General features: G+C 38.2%; 1 protein-coding gene across 1 annotated transcript in view; it reads left to right on the top strand.

The window, feature by feature from the left end:
• The first annotated feature begins 1,624 nt into the window (after positions 1 to 1,624).
• Positions 1,625 to 19,525, top strand: part of elk4 (ETS transcription factor ELK4) — a 38,855-nt gene continuing 20,954 nt past the window's right edge. Inside the window, exon 1 of the mRNA XM_062978575.1 lies at positions 1,625 to 1,746. The gene's annotated coding sequence lies outside the window, so the exon portion shown is untranslated. The remainder of the gene's footprint in view (positions 1,747 to 19,525) is intronic.

The raw sequence follows: 19,525 nt of genomic DNA, 5'->3' as shown, positions 1-19,525 counted from the left end.
ATTCTTATATCCCTCCCCATTTCCCTGGAGGGACTTGGGGCGGCTTACATGGGGCCATGCCTCAATAGAAGGGGCCTCAATAAGCCTTCATGGCCAAGAAGGGGTTTGAATTGTAGTCTCCCAGTGTCTTCAAGTACATCTGCACTGCAGAATTAATGCAGTTTGACATCACTTTAGTTGCCATGGCTGAACACTGTGAAATCTTGGGATTTGTAGTATGGCGAGGCCGCAGCACATAATGCCTTGTAAAACTATAATTCTCAGGGTTCCATAGCAGTTGAAGTGGTGTTAGGTATGGGTAAAGGTTTCCGTTGACGTCAGGTCTAGTCGTGTCCGACTCCATTTCTAAGATGAAGAGCCAGTGTTGTCCGTAGATGCCTCCAAGGTCATGTGGCCGGCATGACTGCATGGAACGCTGTTATCTTTCCGCTGGAGTGGTACCTATTGATCTACTCACTTTTGCATGTTTTCGAGCTGCTAGTTTGGCAGAAGCTGGGGAGCTCACCCCACTACCCAGATTTGAACTGCTGACCTTTCAGTCAGCAAGTTCAGCAGCTCAGCGATTTAACCCACTGTGCCACCAGGGGCTCCCTGGTGTTAAACTGTGTTAATTCTACAGTACAGATGCATCTTCAGTGAAGACATGTGAAAACAACTAATCAGTGGCTCAGCTTCGTAGGATCCTGACACACAGCCATATAACCAGAATATCAAGGCAGATAATCCAAAACATCTGCTTTCAAACGTCCACATTGCCATATAACCCAGTTCAAAGCAGATAATATGGAATTTTATTCAGATGTGTGGAAGGGGCCTTAATTATTATGTAATTTAGGGAGATCCTTTAAAATAAATTATATGTTTTGCTAACCTATTTTTCACTTTCATGGGCGGCAAATCATGACGTAAAAAGGCGAATGTTAATGGAGCAGACGGGATAAAAACGGCTAATTAAGTCCTTTCCACACAGCTGAATAAAATCCCACATTATCTGCTTTGAACTGGATTATATCGCAGTCTGGACTCAGATAACCCAGTTCAAAGCACATATTTTGGGGTTTTCTGCCTTGATATTCTGGGTTATATAGCTGTGTGAAAGGGCTCTAAATTAGGCCTCAAAACAGAAGACCTAGTAACGAAATGAGTGCCTTCCAGGGAAATTTAGACCACGTTGCCTGAATTCTGCGTAGGCAGCCCGAGGGCACTTCCACACAGCCATATAACCCAGAATATCTACTTTGAACTGGGTTATCTGAGTCCACATTGCCATATAACCCAGCTGAAAGCAGATAATGTGGGGTTTTTATACAGCTGTGTGGAAGGGGCCCACAGCAGTCTTTCAACAGGACAGAACTTCTTTCAACACAAGCACATGCTCTGCTCCTCATTGGCCTGAGGAGGACCACTGAAAAACTCCAACCCCCAGAACGCTCTGCGGAAGGGAGGCGGGACAAGGTCTCGTATTGGCGGGCGCGCTTAAGAGCTTCGCTGCCATTGGCTTGCATGCCCCCTTTTCCCCCTGAGGGGGGTGTGCTGTCGGAAGTGGCAGCTACGGCGGCCGTCATGGGCGCGAGGCGTCGCTCTGAGGCGGAGTGAGGGAAGCTCGGAGTCCGTCCGGCGCAGAGGAAGAGGAGGAGAAGGAGGAGGTGGGATGGGGCCCCGGCCCGCGAGTTCCCGCAGGGACCCCGGGCCATGAGAGGCAGGGCCTCGGCAGGGGGCGCCACACCTGCGAGGGAGCGGGCTTAGGTGAGTGGGTCTGGGTTGGAGCCACCCCGAGCCCTTTCCCCCCTCGTCCCTTCGCCTTGCCAAGGAGCTCGCTCTTCGCCTTGGCTCTAGGAGAGAAGGACGGCCGTGGTGGCCAGAAATGCACTCTGGACATGCTCAGGAGCCCCTCCCCCTTATGTCACATGCTGTTCATAACATAGATCTCATTTTGAAAGTGCATCCATCTGACTCGCTTTAACGTTGATGGAACTATGTATAGACCTTATGCAAGGCATGGACAAACTTGGGCCCACCAGGTGTTTTGGACTTCCACCATTCCTAACAGCCTCAGGCTCTTTTCTTTCCCCCCTCAGCCGCCTAAGGGCCTGAGACTGTTAGGAATGGTGGGAGTTGGAAGTCCAAAACACCCGGAGGGCCCAAGTTTACCCATGCCTGCCTTATAGGCGCCCTCAAGTGTTTAAATATTGTAGGTTTTAAATTATACTTCCATCCAAGGCCGACTAAAGCTTATTTTAATGTCCCTCCTTCCTTTGCTTCCTGATTCAAAGGGACACCAGAGCCAGAGTTTTCCTAGTCGCCCTTTCTTGGAATTATACTCTTTATTGGTTTTTAAGTACACCCTGTTTAAAGATGATCTCTTCTTCTTTTCTGTTATAATATGTAAATTCCATTTTCCTCTCACAAGGGAGACTCAAAGTGCCAAAGAATGCCGAAAACAATACATTTTACATGGAGCTGCTTGGAAGATTCAGCTGGTTCAGAGATCAGCATCCAGGTTACTAATGGGAGCACCTTACAGGGAGATAATAACTCCTTTGCTATGGCAGCTCCACTGGCTCCTAGTTTGTGAAATTTAAAGTGCTGGTCATTCCCAAACTATTTTGGACCAGGGACCACTTTGAGCAGGGATCACTTTGACCAGGGACCACTCTCCAACATAGTATCAAAAGGGTTACGAATCAGTTTTTGGTCAACGTTAGATTCGGTTTGGTTATTTGGGGTGCTGATTCAGAAATGTGCATTGGATAGACCACATTAGCTCTAGTTTCTGATACAGAACATATGCCATCCACTAGTTGCCACCTGCTCTCCCACAGAAAATTATATTTAATAATCTAGAGCTGATGTGGTCTATCCAATGCACATTTCTGAATCAGCACCCCAAATAACTCCAGGAACAGGCCTAAAAACGAAGACACCAAGAACATTTTTTCCCTCCCGCATGTCTCATGGACTCAATTTTAGGTCTCACTGCCCACAGGTTGGAAATCACTGTCCTAAATGGTTCTGGTCCAGACTACTTGGCCAACCATCTCTCTTCATATGAGCCTGCTCGGACCCTGCACTCATCAGGGGAGGCCCTTCTCTGAGTCCCACCCCCATCTCAAACTCACTTGGTGGGGACAAGAGAGAGCCTTCTCTGCAGTCTCCCCCCCCCCCCCCCCCCACGCCACTGGAACTCCCTCTCGAAGGAGATCAGATTGGCCCCATCACTGTCCTCTTTTAGGAGGCAAATAATAATAATAATAACAATAATAATAAAACTTTTATTTCTATCACATCCATGTCCCTGAGGAGACTCAGGGTGGTTAACAACAAATATTGGTAAATATTCCATGCCATAAAAACTAGACCGGGACAAAACAATCCACCCCACCCTAACCCAAAACAAACCACAATTACATCAAAAGTAACCGCAGATTAACAAGAATTAAATAATAACATAACTAATATATGATTCCGCAGCTTACATTGGGAAGAAATATCCAGAATCTAAACAAATAAACACCTTCCTATGCACCCAGTTCTATGTAGAAGCGAATGGTTAAAGATCCAGCCTTTGATACAAAGAATGGAATATGAACATAGCTTTTAACCCTGTTTTTATTGATAGTGTGTAATATGTTTTACTCCTGTTATTGTGATTTGTTATCTGGTTAAATGTTTGTACTGTTTATTTGTACTGTTTAATTTAGTGGTGTATTTTTATGGCATTGAATGTTTGCCTTTTTATGTTGTGAGCTGCCCTGAGTCCGATGAGGAGATGGGGTGGGATATAAATAAAGTTTTACTTACTTATTTACATACATTTTAAAACAGGCATGGGCAGACTTTGCCCCTCCAGGTGTTTTGAACTTCAGCTCCCACAATTCCTAACAGTAAGATCAAACTAAACATAGAACTAATACTTAAAATAATATAAAACCATTTAAATATTCACATGCTCAAGGCACTCTTCCTCATCTGATCTTGGCAAGTAAACAGAGTCAGCCCTGGTTAGTACTTGAATGGGAGACAGCTAGCAAATAGCAGTGGTATTTCAGAGGAAGGAAGTGGCACATAACACCTTTAAGTATTCCTTGCCTAAAGAAACTTTGTGAAATCAATAAGGTCTCTATAAGACAGCAGATGACTTGGAGGCACATAAACATACTTAAACAAGACTTCAACCTCACAAAGGCTCTCACAGTAATTGTTGGTCTTACATGTTGTTAATTTGAAAGTTTCCTGCCCTCAGGATTATAATCTGAATAAAACAGGACACACTAGGAAAAGGGAATGGCAGTGAGGAAGGATATTAAAGGCAGTGTTCCAGTTGGTCCTCCATAGTCATGGGTTCTTCATCCAGGAATTCAACCATCCCTGGCTTGAAAATACCCTCCTCCTTGCCACCCCCACCCCCCAAAGTTCTACAAAGCAAACTTTTATTTTGCCAATTTGACTCTGTTGCTGTATATAATGGGACTTGAGTGTCAACTGATGTCAACTGAAGACAGGTGTCCCAGTGGATACCAAGGGCCCACTGTGTATACATTTTTCCCATTGCTTTCATCTTGACCCTGCTCATTTTTACTGAACAGCTTTCTGTAACTAATAACTTTATTAATCATTTTCTCATTGCTATTTATCCATATAACATTACTGATAGGCATGGTGCTTTGTGGCAGTTCGTTGGCCCTTCGTGACAACACCTTTGCCATTACGATACACCTCTTATTTTAAAGGGAAGACGAAGGCAGAGAGAGAATGACCTAGAAGGGCTTTTGGTTTTCCTGGAACTAAAAATCTAAGTTTGTCGTTGTGGATTGTACTGGCAGGACTTCATTACTTCCTCTTGGCAGCTTTACATTGTCCTGTAGCTCTTGGGCCTTAATTATCAGCCTGCAGAATTTAACTCTATTGCTCCTTTCTGTTTAACAGACTCTTTAATTTTTGACTCCTAAGATATGCTCCTAAGATATCTTTCTACTTTCCCCCATCTTAAGGGTCTTCTACTGTACCTATACTTCAACAAGTTACATCTTCTCACACTCACCTCCATCCACTTGTTGCTCCTTGTGACAGTTATTTCCTGTCACTGAGGTTGCTTTTACATGAGGGTCAACAAGTTGTAGCGTGTATTTCTTCACTACAGGAGATTGCAACCTCTAAAGTACCTATGCATGCTAATGGGCAGGTTTTGCGCAGAATACTCTTTTTTTAGAAGAACAGCCCATACTGGTATTCTTTGTGTTAATGGTATTGGAGATTTAAGGGAATTTGTTAAAATGAAATTACTAGTGTGAATATGGTCAATGCGCATACAAGATCATACTACCTTATTAAACTAATTTTTTAACATGGATTTGCATCTTTATTACCTGTAAAAAGCCAATTGGAAGCATGGGCAAACTTTGCTTCATATTTCTCTCCTAACAATTTTGATTGTGGCTTAGGTCCAGGCTGTTTGACAGACCTCACTATAGGAGTCTGTTTGGAACCTGAGATTCTCAGAAGATGTCCTTCTTTCATCCTACCACCTTCTTGGTGGCTGCTCTTGGTCTCAACTTCCTTCTTTTAGTAGTCATCTTCTGTCGTGAGGCAAAGATTTTTTTTTAATTCTAAAAGACTTAGAACTGAAGATTTTTTAAAATTATATATTTAAAGTGGGTATTGTATTGTTTTAATTGTGCTATTTTAGCTAGTTTTTATTATTTTAAATAGTGTACTGTTGTGACTACAATATAGATTCATGTATAAGTCAAATTTATTTATAAATAGAGGCCAGATTTGGGGGCCAAAATTATGGATTTTGGTGTGATCTGTGGATGAGGGTCAGTCTGCAGAGAGGCTAAAGCTCCAGTTCCACTTTCTCATTCCCCACCCAGGCATTCAGAAAGGTTGAAATGATGCCACGGCAGAGAATGTAGAGCGGGTTGGCACTTTTAGGGTCTCCTAGGATGGACTAAGCTCTTGACTTTTGCTAGTCTATTCGGAGAAGGCCTGATTTCCTTTTTGGTACAGGTTAAGGTACTGTACTTACATTGACTCATGGAAAAGTTGAACCAGGTTTTTTGGTTGATATTTTTGACTAATTTCTATATTTATACATGAGTAAATAGCTTACTTATATTTTAATGTTAATTGATATACCATGCATACTCATGTGTAAGTCAATCTCATGTCTAGGTCAAGTATGAGGCCAAAATTATAGAATTTGATATTGTTATTTATCCATGTCACTTGCTGAATGCTTGCCTCCCCAGCTCTTTGCTTTGTTTGCATCTGTCCTGGTCAAGAGATGGTAGTGGGTGGTAACTACGTGGAGCAGAGGGATACAGCAGGATGTTTTTGTGGCTGGTAGGAGTTAACTGGAAAAATAAACCAATGTATATTTTTAAAAGCTCCAAAACTAGCAGAGGAGTTTATGTTTACCAACCTTTGTCACTTGGATTTCCCAGCAATTAGTGTTTTTTTTTTTCAGTAGAGGTTCTTCTGTCTCAGTCTCTTGAAGGATGTTTGATAGTTTCTTAGTGTTGTACACACTAAGATCTCTACAGATATCCTTCTGAAAAAATAAGTGAGAAGGGACACTCAGTGATTGCCTGCATGAAAACACTAGGCTTCATCTTGTGGTATGAAGTGGGCAGGGAAACTGAAAGTGCACAATGCATTCCTATTTGCATGGAACTTGGATGACAAGCTAAAGTATTAAAATATTGTATTTCTGTTCAGGACTTTGATCTCTAGAAGGAAAGGGGAGCGATTTGTAATCAGCTCTGTAAGATTGCTGTTCTTCCTTTGAAGACTGATGTGTTTTCTGGAAGTTTGTTTAAAACAAAAATGTTTTAAACTAGAATAAATATTATATATATTATATAAATATTATATATATATATATATAAAAATATTCTTACCCTGTAGGCAGAAGAAATGATCTAGTCAGTGCAAACCAATAGGGCATTTGAAATGGGGCCACCTAGAGAGATGGGACAGGAATGACTTCTATATAGGGGCAAGCATTGCAGATCCTCAACTTTTAGGACTTTCATGCAAGAGGACCAGCGTTTCACTGGATCTGTTGTATGATACCATATGCATACTACCCATATTTACTACGATTTTACCATTTATGTGTTTTAAATGCATTTTTTATCCTGTATTTTTGTTTTAATTGATATATTGTATTACTGTTTTATCTTTTTATAGTGTGATTTGTATTATGTTGCCTATGTTTTGTCCTATGTTGTTTGGGCCTCTGCCCCATGTAAGCCACCCCGAGTCCCCGCGGGGAGATGGTGGCGGGGTATAAATAAAGTTTTATTATTTATTATTATTATTATTCAACTGATAGTCTGCATTCTCTTTGTGATTCCCCCTCTCCAGGCTATTAACAGATAAAACAACAGCTCCCAGTCCTACAATGCCCTATCCCCTTACGATGTAAGGGGATAGAATTCTCTTCCTCTGCCCACCCCTGGCTATTACCAACATGGCTTATTTTGTTATTATATTTTATATTTGTGTGTTGTTGTTTTTTTAAAAAATTCTGACATTGCAGAGATGTACTAACAAAAAGGAATAGCAGTATTGTGAGAGAGCCTTGCTATTTTTTTTTTACTTTTCAAGTATATACTGATGTCAGGGACAGAATATTCTTTAAGGATATTAATTAAAAATCAACTGATTTATTTTTTGATGTATTAAAAACATTGACTTGAGCTCTTGATGTCTTTTCTTCATTGTGAGTTTGGATATCTTTTTTCAGTCTTGATATGTTTTTCCTTTGAGTACTCCAGAAGAGCATATACATGATTTTTCTTGCACCTCAATACTATCTTCTGGTCTTCAGGTCATTTTTCATACTACTGGTATTTAATACTTCTGTAGCATCAACAGCGTGATTATCTTGACTCCTTTTGTTCATTTGTCAAATGAATATGCTAACATCAAAGTGATTAATAGCAGATACCTGGCAGGCATCCAAAACATAGATTGACAGAAGCAGAAAAACTCTTGACTGTTTATCATGATTTCTACCCACTTCAGATTTCACAAGGCAAACCTGTGAAACATTGAAAGCTGATAACCAAACTATATCATGAGGTTTTGTGGACTAGTTGTTTTTGTTGCAATGCACATAGGTGGCTGCCACTATAAAAGGAGTGGAGCCTCCGATGGCGCAGTGGGTTAAACCCTTGTGCCGGCAGACTGTTGACTTGAAGGTTGGGTTGCTGACCTGCAGGTTGCTGGTTCGAATCCAACCTGGGGAGCTCCCTCTGTCAACTCCAGCTGCATGTGGGGACATGAGAGAAGCCTCCCACAAGGATGGTAAAACATCAAATTATCAGGGCATCTTCTGTACAACGTCCTTGCAGACAGCCAATTTTCTCACACCAGAAGCGACTTGCAATGAAAGAAAATCAAAACAAAAAAACAAAAAAATGATTGATGTGTTAAAAGGAGCTTTTGGATCCTACCTCTTTTGCACTGGGTTGTATTTCATAGATATCAATCAGTTGTGTGGATAGTTCTTGTTTAAATGGAATTAATCCTTATGTGATTTTCCATTCACAGAACTTTGTATGTGTATGGAAAATCTCATTCATAGTGTGTCACTATGTCCTCTTACTTCTGTTCTAACAGTTGAACCACTAACAAATCTAACCTGTGACAGTTCTGACATAACTGGCTTGGGCATACATGCATACCAACCTAGGATTGCCTTTTATACTGACATCCTAAAAATTTCCCTAGAAACTGCCAACCACACTTGCTCCCAGTTACACCAAATCATTACCTCTTCATGACAACTCATGACCATAGGTGGTCCCTTAGCAAAAGACACAACAGAAACAAACCAACAAAATCTCTAATTCATCAAACATGGGGCAAAGACATTAAGTATTTCAGATCAGGATTGGAATCATACCTGAAGCCGCCACAAGAGAAAATGTCTTAAAATTGTGCATAAATTATATCTTTAAAAATACATTTGTCCAGAATGGTTAAGACTGCCCATCATATTGCTGGAGAGGATATAAAGCTGTTTGTTCATATGTACAAGTACATATGTGGCTGGACTGCCCCAGTATATTAGATTTCCAAAATGTTATCCTGCAACAAATTTCCTTTATTACACACCAAACTGTATATTTTGTCCTGTCCTCTTTCAGTGTATGTTAATAATAATAGATATTTAAAGCACAGAAAAGTAATTGCTTTCTTATTGTGGTTGAACGAATGAAGTCAAATGCTGGAAATCAGGAATATTTATTCTGAATATCTGGTGGAGAACTTCCAGATTCTTCTCCACCAGAATAATCTGTCTAATAATTTTTTTACAGAACTAAATGATGTAATGGACAAGTGAGAAAGAACATATTTCAGGAAGATTTGTTTGTCTTTATTGAATATATAAATGAACATCATCCTCCACCTGCCTAGAAAGCATTCTGGAAGGAAACTTTACACTGCAGAGCTTCTTCTTTGACTGATCACTGAAAATCTCCCATAAGCGAACACAGACTTTGTTTAAAATAAAGGGTTTTTTGACCATGAAACATTTCATCCTCCTAGTCTAGGCATGGGCAAACTTAGGCCCTCCAGGTATTTTGGACTTCAACTCCCACCATTTCTAACAGCCTACTGGCCTAAGTTTGCCCATGCCTGTCCTAGCCAAATGTTAACTGTTAATTTTCTCTTTCCTTTCCCTCTTGTTTGTTGGTGTTTATTTCCTTTTTAGTTATCTGTTGGATTGCTTGTGTTAAGTACATAAATGATGTAAATATTCAGTATACTGTTGCCACCTGTACATGAATTAACAAAATGTTCAGTAAAAAATAAAAATTAAAAAACACAATTAAAAGCTTGATAAAACATGTCCTGCTCTGCTGTCTTTTGGAAATATAGCAAAGAAGTTACCAATCTATGTTCCTTGGAAAGGGAGGTCATAAATAAGGAGGCCGCATCTGGTATTATCAGGAGCCAACCTTTATAGGACATATAATGATATAATTGAGAATGTGTGAATTTGTGATTATCACTGGTGGTTCTATTATATGTTTTAGGATTGCCATAACTCATTAGCAGGCACAAAGCAACAAATATTTAGAACATGGTGGTTGTTCTTCAGTTATTGTGGTCCTAAACCGGGGCATGCAGAGTTTGAACTGTTACAGCCTGCTGCCCTCCCAGATGTCCCCTTGACAAATTGATTTTATTCCAATAACAATTTTGATCTTAGAACCTCATTACACTTGAGCATTTATCCACTTTAAATGCTGCGACTGCCTCCTGCTGAATTCTGCAGCTTGTAGTTTAGGGAGGCTCAGGGCTTCTCTGGATGAGCAGTTTAAAGGCCCCTCCCTAAACTACAAACCCCAGAATTCTGCAGGAGGCAGTCACAGCATTTAAAATGGATTAAAGTGGATAAATGCTCAAGTGTGATGAGGCCCATAAAGTGGTTACATGGCCCTGCAAGTTCCTGACCCCTCCTCCCAATATTAAAACTGAAGCGAAAACCGGTTACTTCCTATATATAGATAGAGAGAGAGCACCTATATTCAAGAGTCTTGGGGGTGGAAAACGAGCATTCAGATATTTTAGAGTTGTCCATGCCTGTCATAAACCCAAAGGAGAACTTTATAAATAAGAAGTAGCACCTTGGAATTCTTCTTAGAAATGAACTGGAAATGAAGTGATTCAGGACCAGTGCTACATGGTCTATAAAACACATGACTCACAGATCTATCCATCACATTCTGCTCCATTTGTCATTCATAGACATCTTTCAAGAACATCTCGATGTAATGATAGTCTATATAAAAAGACAATTAAGGGAGGACTTGCTGTGCCTACATCCTTCTCAAACAGTGGATGATTCTAGCCTTTTGCCGGCTGGAAGACACAAGAAACAAATTCCGCATTTAGGCTAATAATTATAAGAAAACTTACAAGCCTTTGACACTGAATTCATTTAGAAATAGCTACAAACTTCCTCTTGATTTTAGAATTTCCCGTTTCATGGTTAAGGGCAGTTTTTTTTTAATGTACTTCAACAAAAAAAGAGTTGTCACTGGGGGACCGTGTGCATTTTTAAAAAAAATTCAAAATTTTTATTTGATACATCCCAACAATTAACTATTTTTTGCCATACATAACTTATTTCAGTATACATTATTCCAAAAGTAACTATTTCTTAAATTACATTTTAAACAGTCCTTAGAAATGTATCACCCTCCCCCCCCCATCCCCCATCCCCCTGGAACAGCAATTCAAAACGTCAGTTTAACCATGTGGAACGCCTGGTTCAAGGTGCTGTATCTTTCGTCTCCGTCTATTTTGTTAATTAGCACAGTCCATTTCCTGAACCAGTCTTGATCTTTTAGGCTATTTGTATATATATTTTTTTCTTTTGATTGATGAAGTCATTAATTATATATTCTGATATATAAGCCCACCAGGTTTGTACATCCCATTTTGTATCGTCCCTCCATCTTCAGGCTATTGTGACTTGTATTGCGGCTGTCATATATTTTAGGATCTCTGTCCAATTATTGTTATCTTCCTTTACCTTTACTGTGAGAGACATGTATCTGGCTTAGTCCCATATTAATTCTTTCCCTATTATTTCTTCCATTATTTTTCTATAAAAGTTCTAATTTTTTTTACAGTCCCACCACATGTGGGAGAATGTACCTATTCCCCCACAGTTGTGCCAACGCTTATTTGAAGTATTTCTCGTTATGTGTGCTAATTGGAGGGGGGTTCTGTACTATTTGGATATTATTTTCCTTTGGGTTTCTTTAATCCTTATATGTTTAATTTTATGAATATTATCAATCCAAGACCCAATTAATTTCTCAGTAAAGTTTTCCCCTCCTGTTTCCAGTTATCTATAAGGGTTGTTTTTTTGTTGTAAGTTAAGGTGATTAGTTTGTCATACAATAGCCCAGTCATTCCTTTATCTATTTTCCTTTTAATTATTCTGTCCAGTGGGGTTTCAGCTACTTCTCTTCTTTTGATGGCCTGAGCTTTACTGGACAGCCCTAACCATGCTATCCAGTTCCCTTGACCACATTTGTCTTTTATTTTATCCCACTTTAATATTTCTCCTTTGGGATTCATGATGTCCCCAATCATTTTGATACCGTTTTCCTTTAGTGCCCTAATTAGATTTGTGAATGTCTTATCCTTATTTTCCAATGTTTCTATTGGGAAAAGGTCAATTTTATTTATTTGTAATTTATTTTGCCATTTTTTTCCAGATTAACAACATTGAAAAACAGGGGCCCGCTTTTAAATTCTTTAAGTCTTTTCTATCTATTCTCTCTCCCAATGATGTTCCCCTTTGCCAATTATTTGCTTCTTTTTCTATTTACACCCATTTTTTTGACCTTTCCAATTCGAATTCTAATAACTTCGCTAACTGGCTTGCCTCGTAGTATATTCCCAATGAGGGAGCTCCCCAACCACCCATTTCTTGTTTACTATAGTATAAAAAGTTGGCAATTCTGTTTTTGTTTTCCACTATCCATTGTTTGATAGAGTTATCCCACTTCTTCAACAAATTGGTAGGAATATTCACCGGGAGGGTTTGGAACAAGAATAAAAATTTGGGCAAGATCTTTATCTTGTAGATTTTTAGCCATGTAAATATGTCTTGGAATTTCTTTCCCCATGTGATAATTTGTTTGCTTATATTTTTCCAAAGGTGATTGTAGTTCATTTGTATGATATTGTTGATGTTTTTTGGTATATCCACTCCTAGGTATTTCATCTTCTTTTTCCCCAATTTTACTCCATAATGTTTTGAACCTTCTTGAGTTCTTCTCAAGTTAGATTTTTATGTAATATCTCTGATTTGCCTAAATTTTCCAAAGTCTTTGAGTGTTTTGACTAATGATTGTAGTGATTCCTCCACCTCCCCTAAAATTATCATAACATCAGCATATAGATTAATCTTAATGTCTTCCTTGCCCACCTTATAGCCTTTAATGACTGAGTTGTTCCTTACTAAGTTTGCTAAGTGTTCAATGGCTAATGAAAATAGGGCAGGGGAAAGGGGGCATCCCTGTTTAGTTCCCCTATTAATATTTATTTGTCTAGTTTGTGTCCCGTTCCGGTGAGGCGTTCATGGAGGCTGGCAGGGCGACGAGAGAGCTCTCTCTCTACGCCAGTCCTATAGGCGATTTGGAAGAGTTTTCAACTCTCGCTTTCAGACGGATAGATGCCTGAAGGACAGCCAAGCCCATAGGGTATCATTCCAGGGTCAAGCGTCTGGCTACCCCTCAAGGGTGGTCGGTCCACGATCCAGCGGGATAGATCCCAGGGCAGTGCTGGTCGCCATAGGAGAACTGAGGCAAGCACCTCGGGATAACAGCCTACCAACGCCCATTTTAAAATTCAAGAAACAGAAGACTACAGAAAAGTAAGTTGAAACAAACGTTCTTTTCTAAGGGGGGACTTCCTCGCTAACCAAATTTGATTGGGATCATACTGATGACAACATTACTTTATAACAATATTGAGAATGGAAACGGAATGAAAAACAACAGATAACAACAGACAATTCAAAAGACAGGGGACGCTAGACTCTATAAGAGTTTTCTGCAACGTAGAACTTATCCCAAAGCAAAAGATTCTATCAGAAGCTGAGAATCTCTTAATATCGTTATAAGAATTTAAAAAGAATTTAAAACGTAAAATAAATCTCAGGAAATGGCGGCGAGACCGCACTGACCTTGGAGAGGAGATATCGGAGGATTGTTATGTCTACGGAGCCTCGGCAATAAACAAAGAGCTTGGAGGGGGAGTGCTCTGTGGGGGAGGCCCAGAGAGACTGGAAATAGAAGAGGAGAGGAGACGGGTGGAGGAGATTGATTGGGCGATCGTGACGAAAGGAGGAGGAAGGAGCGAGAAGGTGAGGGCGGAAGGTGAAAAGACAAAAGGGCGGAAATTGGAGAAGTCTGGGCGGAAGAAGCCAACAAGGGAGGAACGGGCAGAGACGAGAAAAGGAGGAAATAAACCGCGACGGACGAGGCGCTTTGGAAACTTGGTACGGGGGAAACAAAAGCTCAAATTGAAAATACCCAGGCAAGAGGAAGGATTCGAATATAAAGCAATATAAAGTAAATCTGAAAGAAATGAAGTAGAGACGGGAGGGGATCCAAAAGGTTTGAAAGGGGAGAAGAAAAGATAAGATTTAACGAGGGGGAGGAGAAAAGCAGTCACAACAACCCTTTATCTGATACTGGATAGAGTTACAAATAAGACTCCAGCTAAAATAAACTCATATAAATAAACTCATATAAATAAACTCACAGAAATAGTAATATAGTTCAGTATTATACGAATAAAGAAAAGACAGATTAAATTTATAAGGACATTTATTGAATGCCAAACTGTATATAATAAATATGGAATCTCTGGCCAATTAAAATAAAATTTAACTAGACAAATTAAAGGCAATACAGGGAAGGCTAAATCATCGCTTTGAACGAGAAATACGAATCATAACGGAGAAAAAAAGAAAAGAAAATAAAATATAGGAGAAATGTCATTCCTAAAGATTAAGGACGACAAAAAGGCAACGGGAGCGGGAGCAGGAAGAAGAGGTTCAATACCGGATGACCTATCCCTCCGGGATTTGATGAGGGAGATGCAGAAAATCTCCGAAAAACAGGACGCATACCAAAAGATAGCGGAGGAACAAAGAATGGAGGCAAGGAAAGAAATGAGAGAAGAAATAGACACACTAAAAAAGGAAATCTCAATGGAACTAGGGGCTATGAAGAAAGATCTGGACTATTTAAGACAAGAAATGAAACAAACAAAGACAGAAACAAAGAAAATAGAAAAAACACAAGACAGAATAAGCAATAAATTGCAAGGACTAGAGGAAAAAAACTTTAAATTAGAAAACAAATACGAACAATGGGAGCAAAAGGAATTGGAATTTCAATTAAGATTCCGAAATATTCAGGAAGAAGCAAAGGAAAATATTAGACTAATCATAACCAAAATTGTGGCAGAGAAACTACGGATAACAGAAGAACAAGCAGACCAAAATATTGACCGGGTATACAGAGTAACCACGAACTACTCTAAGAGAAATAAAGCTGATAGAGATGTGATAGTTCAATTCGGACGAAAAAGAGTTAGAGACGAAATTCTGAAAGAAAATAGCCAAACCCCAACCATATTTAAAGGGAAAAGAGTAGCAATACTCAAAGAATTCCCAACATCGACTTTGATAAAGAGGAGAAAATATTTATTTCTAACGGAGGACTTGAAAACATTGGGAATACGATTCAGATGGGAAAAAAAAGGAGGGCATTATGGTCTCCTACAAAGAGAATAAGCATTGGTTGACAACAGAAGAGAAGGCCAGGGAGTTCCATAAAAAACTTAAAAGTGAGATGGATGAAAGTAAATTTAAAGAATGCACGGTTTTAAGAGAAACAAAAAAAATCAAGAGAGCAAGGTTTGATTCCCCGGAAGAAGAAGACACCCAACCAGGAATAGAGGAAGAAATTTGCGATAGAGAAGAAGAGGAAGAAGAAGGCGTAGAAGAAGAAGAGAAAAACAAAGAAGATGGAAATCAGATTCTACTCTAACAATGTTAACGGATTAAACTCCCCACAGAAAAGGAAAAAAATATTTAACGCCATTAGGAAGGGTAGATATGACATATCGGCATTACAAGAAACCCATATCTCCCAAAAATACATATCGCATCTGACTCAAAAATCAATTGGTCAAGAATATCTATCCTCAGCCCCTGAAAAAAAGCGAGGAGTAGTAATATATGCAAACCCAAGACTAAACACACAGTTGGCATTTAAAGACGACGATGGAAGGATAGTGGGAATTATATTACAATTAGATAAACGAAAGATCTTAATATGCAACATATATGTGCCAAATGGACCCAAAAAAACATTTGTGAAAAAACTGTCAGAATTAATTAGAAATCAGGAATACGATGACTTAATTATTATGGGAGACTTTAACGGAATAATGGATAAGAAGTGGGATAAATCGGAGATAGCGACGAAAAGTAAAAATAAATCATCGGGACAACTACCACTTAATTTTATGAAACTCTATAAAGATCTAGATCTGGAGGATATATGGAGAATGAAACATAAAGAAGAGAAGGACTACACCTACTTCTCCAATAGACACCAAATATGGACAAGGATTGACTTGATTTGGGCTTCTAATACATTAACCACCAACATTAATCACATCAAGATACTACCCAGAACCTATACAGACCACTGCCCAATGGAAATGATATTAAATCAAGGAAAAAAGATATGGAAATGGAGGCTTAATGATAACTTACTAAAAGAAGAAGGAGACATTAAAAAAACAAGGAAATTCTGAAAGAATTTTTTGACTTTAATGAAACGCCAGAAATTACTATTCAAACCATATGGGATACCTCCAAAGCGGTAATGAGGGGGTACTTTATCCAACAAAACTCAATTAGGAAAAAAAAGAGAGATTTGGATATAAAGAAAAACCTAGGAGAAATCAGCAAAATGGAAAAGGAGCTAAAAAAATCCCCCAACAATAAGAATATTCAACAAAGTCTACAAGCACTACACAGACAAAGAGAAAATCTAGAATCAGAGGAATTAGCAAAAAAATTGAAATTTATCAAACAACACCACTATGAAAACGCTAACAAACCGGGAAAATGGCTGGCTTCTAAAATAAGGAAGAAGAGACAAAAACAATTTATCTCTTCAATACGAGTAGAGAATAAAGAATATTCGTCAGATCAAGAAATAATGGATCAATTTTACAAATTTTATAGAATCTTATATACAAAAGACCAGATAGAAAAGGAGGAGATAGCTAAGTTCTTAAATAACCAGAAACTAGCCAAAATTACGGATAAACATAGAGAATTTCTAAATAAGGAAATATCAAAAGAAGAATTGTATAAAGCAATTAAGAAGCTTGACTCCTCAAAGGCGCCAGGACCAGATGGATTTACAGCGGGTTATTACAAAACATTCGCACAAGAATTGTCACCAATGCTTCTAAAAATAATGAACCAAGCAATGCAAAATGAGATAATTCCAAATTCGTGGAAGGAGGCTACAATAACATTAATCCACAAAGAAAAATCAGATCCTCAGGACATCAAAAATTATAGACCAATTTCGCTCTTAAACACAGATTACAAATTATTTACAAATATATTGGCGGAAAGATTGAAAACCTTTTTAACAGATTGGATAAAAGAAGACCAAGCCGGATTTCTTCCAAGGAGACAAATAAGAGATAATGTCAGAATAATATTAAATGCAATAGAATATTATGAAAGAAATAATCAAAAAGAATGTGCCTTCCTCGCGTTAGATGCGGAGAAGGCGTTCGACAATATTAACTGGGATTTCTTCATTATGTTGGTAAAAGAATTGGATATGGGACATCAATATATTACAGGAATAAAATCAATATATACTAATCAGGAAGCAAAGATCTGTATAAATGGCCAAGAAACAAAAAAATTTAACATAGCGAAAGGCACAAGACAAGGATGCCCACTTTCACCTTTATTATTCATACTTTCACTAGAAATGCTACTAAACAATATAAGAGAGGACAAAGAATTAATTGGAATAAAAATAAGGAAAGAGGAATATAAAATAAGGGCATTCGCCGACGATATGATTTGTATAATTGAAAACCCACTGGAAAACATCCAAAACTGGCTAAAAAAAATTGAAGAGTTTGGTAAAGTCTCGGGACTGAGAATTAACAAGAATAAAACAATGATAATGACCAAAAACATCTCAAGGAAAAGACAAGAAGAATTGGGAAGAATAACAGGAATAAAAGTCACGAATAAAATAAAATATTTAGGAATAGTTATTACATCTAAAAATGCGCAACTATTAAAGAATAACTATGAAGAAAAATGGAGGGAAATAAAAAAAGACATGGAATCATGGAAACATCTAAATCTATCGCTACTCGGAAGAATATCTACAGTCAAAATGGTTGTGCTACCAAAAATTTTGATCCTTTTCCAAACAATCCCTATAATAAGAAACTATCAAATATTTAAAAAATGGAATTCAGACATAACTAAATTTATTTGGAAGGGGAAAAAAGCGAGAATAAAATTTCTCAATTTGATTGATGAAAAAAAGAGAGGCGGATTGGGACTACCAGACCTGAGATCATATTACGAAGCTTGTGGCCTAACTTGGATTAAAGATTGGTCAAATTTAAATAAAATTAAAAGCTTAACTCTAGAAGGATTTGACCTAAGATATGGTTGGCATGCCTACATGTGGTACGAAAAGAAAAAAGTGGAGAAAAATTTCGGAAATAATTTTATTAGATCAGCCCTTATTAAAATATGGGAAAATTACAAAGCAAGATTTTACCAGAAAACACCTCTCTGGATATCCCCAATAGAAGCAACACAAAGAACAGAATTAAGATGGGAAGAATGGCCAACATACAAAGATGTCTTGAAAAAACAGAATGGGGAATTTATATTGAGAACTCAAGAAGAAATAAGAAATAGATTCCAAAAGGTTTCGTGGTTTCATTATAGACAGATTCAAGAATATTACAATAGAGATAAAAAATATGGATTCGCAGATAAAGATACCTTATGGGACAAAATTAGACTCAATGAGAGAAAAGAGATTACTAAAAATTACAAAATATTGTTACAATGGACTACTGAAACAGAACAAGTTAAGGACTGCATGATAAAATGGGCAGCCTATGTGAGACATTCAATAAACATGGCAGAATGGGAGAAAATGTGGAACCTCAAATTGAAGTATACCAATTCATACGATCTCAAAGAAAATTGGTACAAAATGATGTACCAATGGTATATGACCCCCCAAAAGTTGGCAAAGTGCTATAAAAATGTAAAGGATCACTGTTGGAAATGTGGGAAGCAGACAGGCACATTCTTCCATATGTGGTGGGGATGCAAATTGGCAAAAGATTACTGGAAAAAAATACACGAGGCGATACAAAAAATTATTAAGGTCAACATCCAACTAAGACCGGAGTATTTTTTATTAGGAATAATCGATATAAATCTTAACAGAAATCAAGAGATTCTATTCCATTTCTTAACAACGGCAGCCAGAATAGTCTACGCAAAAAAGTGGAAGACAACAGAAATACCAACTAAAGAAGAATGGATATTGAAAATAATGGACATAAAGAATATGGATACATTGACATACTATTTGAAGACCCATCATGGCAAACCAATAAAAGAAACTGATTGGACACAATTAACAACCTATATAGAACAAGAAAATTTTTTTCACTAAACCAGAATGTCGGAGTGGACTTACAGCAAAAACAAACACGAAATTGTTTTACTACCCAAAAGAAAAGACGGGAAGTACTGATTCCCCTTTTTATTTTTATTTTTTTTATATATTTTTTTTTCTATATTTTTTTTTCTTTTTCCCTTTCTCTCCCCTCAAGCCCCTTGCCCCTTTCACTATCTTTATCTTTACACACAAATGTT

Source organism: Anolis carolinensis, chromosome 4 (assembly GCF_035594765.1).
Source record: "Anolis carolinensis isolate JA03-04 chromosome 4, rAnoCar3.1.pri, whole genome shotgun sequence".
NCBI lineage: Eukaryota > Metazoa > Chordata > Lepidosauria > Squamata > Dactyloidae > Anolis > Anolis carolinensis.
This window is presented reverse-complemented; position numbering and strand designations above follow the sequence as displayed.